This window comes from Carlito syrichta, unplaced genomic scaffold (genome assembly GCF_000164805.1).
Source record: "Carlito syrichta isolate Samal-C Ts95f unplaced genomic scaffold, Tarsius_syrichta-2.0.1 Scaffold303979, whole genome shotgun sequence".
NCBI lineage: Eukaryota > Metazoa > Chordata > Mammalia > Primates > Tarsiidae > Carlito > Carlito syrichta.
In genome coordinates, this window is record NW_007248075.1 from 37,064 (window position 1) to 40,004 (window position 2,941).

Sequence of the window (2,941 nt, forward strand, 5' to 3'; positions counted from 1 at the left end):
GGGCGTGGTGGCGCGTGCCTGTAATTCTGGCTACTGGGAAGGCTGAGGCGGAAGGATCGCCGGAGCCCAGCAGGTCGAAGCTGCGGTGGCCGGGAGCGGCCGCTGCCCTCCAGTCTGGGTGAGAGTGAGACTCCAACTCAAAAAAAAAAAAAAAAAAAAAAAAAAAGATTTAACAGAGCTGGAAGGATGGCGGAGTCGGAGACGAGCGGAAACGGGCTCGAAACCGACGAGCCCCCCGAGGGAGGAAGCTGCTGCTCCCAAGCCGAGGATGAGGATGACGAGGACTACGGGCCCTACGAGCCACCACGGCAGCGCCGGCGACTCCCGCTGCAGAAGCTGCTGCAGCAAAGACGCAAGGGAGGCGCGGAGGAGAAGCAGCAGGACAGCGGCCGCGAGCCAGGGGGAGATGAGGACGACATCCCGCTGGGCCCTCGTGCAACGTCAGCCTCCTGGACCAGCATCAGCATCTCAAAGAGAAGGCGGAAGCCCGCAAGGGGTCCGCCAAGGAGAAGCAGCTGAAGGAAGAAGAGAAGATCTTGGAGAGTGGGGCGGAGAGCCGAGCCTTGATGCCAGCGAAGGAGATGGCTGAAGGCATCACGGATGATGGCCCGATCAAGACGAGTTGGACCCCGCCTTGTTGCATCCTGAGCATGTCTGAAGAGCGCACGAGCGTGTGCGGAGGAAATACCGCATCCTAGGGGAGGGAGAGGGTATCCCCCCACCCATCAAGAGCTTCAAGGAAATGAAGTTTCCTGCCACCATCGTGAGGGGCCTAAGGAAGGAGGGTCCAGGGCATCCCTGCCATTCTGTCCGGCCACGACATGGTAGGCATCGCCTTCAGGGCAGCCAGGCCCAGCCTGGCCTCGCCCAGGCCAGCCGGCCGGAGGATGCTGGCTTGGCGTCCAGGGGGCTGGTGCATGTGGGCGTGCGGCAGAAGGCACTGCCTGGCTCCCCTCCAATGTCCAGCATGGACTCGTCCCGGCAGTGCGGCACCTGCAGCATGGGTGGCACCTTCTGCTTGGCTTCCAGCAGCGGGGCTTTGAGATCCATCAGCAATGACTTGTCACAGGCCTTGTTGATGAAGGCGGTGGTGATGCCCGTGTTTCCTGAGTGCCCTGTACGGCCTGGGCTGGGCCAGGCTGGGCCTGGCTGCCGTGAAAGCGATGCCTATCATGCAAGATGCTGGTGTTCACGCTGCCTGTCTTCATGTTCTGCCTGGAACGAGAGAAGAGTCTGCCTTTCTCCAAGCGCAAGGGGCCCTGTGGCCTCGTCGTCTGCCCCTCACGGGAGCCGGCCCAGCAGACTCATGGCATCATGGAGTACTACTGCCGTCTTCTGCAAGAGGACAGCTGGCTGCGGCTGCGCTGCGCTCTCTGCATTGGGGGCATGTCCGTCAAAGAGCAGATGGAGACCATCCGGCATGGTGTGCATATGATGGTGGCCACCCCTGGGCATCTCATGGATCTGCTGCAGAAGAAGATGCTCAGCCTGGACATCTACTGATACCCACCCCTGGATGAGGCCGACTGCATGATCGATATGGGCTTTGAGGGTGACATCCGTATCATCTTCTCCTACTTCAAGAGCCAGCGGCAGACTCTGTTCTTCAGTGCCACCGTGCTGAAGAAGATCCAGAACTTTGCCAAGAGCACCCTTGTGAAGCCTGTCACCATCAACCCCGGGATACGCCGGGGCTGCCAGCCTGGATGTCATCCAGGAAGTAGAATATGTGAAGGAAGAGGCCAAGATGGTGTAGCTGCTTGAATGTCTGCAGAAGACACCCCCTCACCTGTGCTCATCTTTGCGGGGGGGGGGAAGGCAGACATGGACACCATCCACGAGTACCTGCTGCTCAAGGGGGTTGAGGCTGTGGCCATCCACTGAGGCAAAGACCAGGAGGAGCGGACCAAGGCCATCGAGGCATTCCGAGAGGGGAAGAAGGATGTCCTCGTGGCCACAGATGTGGCCTCCAAGGGCCTGGACGTCCCTGCTATCCAGCTCGTCATCAACTATGACATGCCTGAGAAGATTGAGAACTATGTGCACCGCATTGGCGGTACAGGATGCTCAGGAAACACGGGCATCACCACTACCTTCATCAGCAAGGCCTGTGACAAGTCAGTGCTGATGGATCTCAAAGCCCTGCTGCTGGAAGCCAAGCAGAAGGTGCCACCCGTGCTGCAGGTGCTGCACTGCGGGGACGAGTCCTTGCTGGACATTGGAGGAGAGCGAGGCTGTGCCTTCTGCGGGGGCCTGGGCCCTCGCATCACCGACTGCCCCAAACTCGAGGCCATGCAGACCAAGCAGGTCAGCAACATTGGCCGCAAGGACTACCTGGCCCACAGCGCCACGGACTTCTGAGCCGACTGCCTTACCTACTCTCCAAGAGGCCCCGGTACCCAGGTCTCTAGCTGCCCACATACACCAGCCCCCTGGACACCAAGCCAGCATCCTCCGCCTGGCTGGCCTGGCCTGGGTTAGGCCAGGCCTGGCTGCCTGCTCCTTATATCCCCCCGAATCACTATTTTTGTTTCCTTCACCCCGACTGCCATTAAAGCACAAGCTTCTCTCCCCCCCAAAAAAAGATTTAGCAGAGCTGTACATCTATGATGACTACTTATGTACCTAGCCCTGAATTGTACCCCACATCTTTAAATAGAAAAATAAAAATAGAGGGTCATCTTAAACCAATATAATCGGTAAACTTTGCTCACACCTGTAATCTGAGCATTTTGTGAGGCAGAGGCAAGTGGACTGCCTGAGCTCAGGGGTTTGGGACAACCTGGGCAACTTGACAAGACCTCATCTCTACAATTAAAAAAATAAAAATAAATAACTAGGCATTGAGGCCTGTACCTGTGGTTCCAGCTACTTGGAAGGCCAAGGTGGAAAGTTCATCTGATCCCAGCAGGTCGATGGTAGCAGTAGCCGTGAGAATGCC

General features: G+C 58.0%; 1 pseudogene; it reads left to right on the plus strand.

Annotated features, from left to right (window-relative positions):
* The first annotated feature begins 256 nt into the window (after positions 1–256).
* On the plus strand, positions 257–2,497 carry LOC103261663 (annotated as a pseudogene).
* The last annotated feature ends 444 nt before the right edge of the window (positions 2,498–2,941 follow it).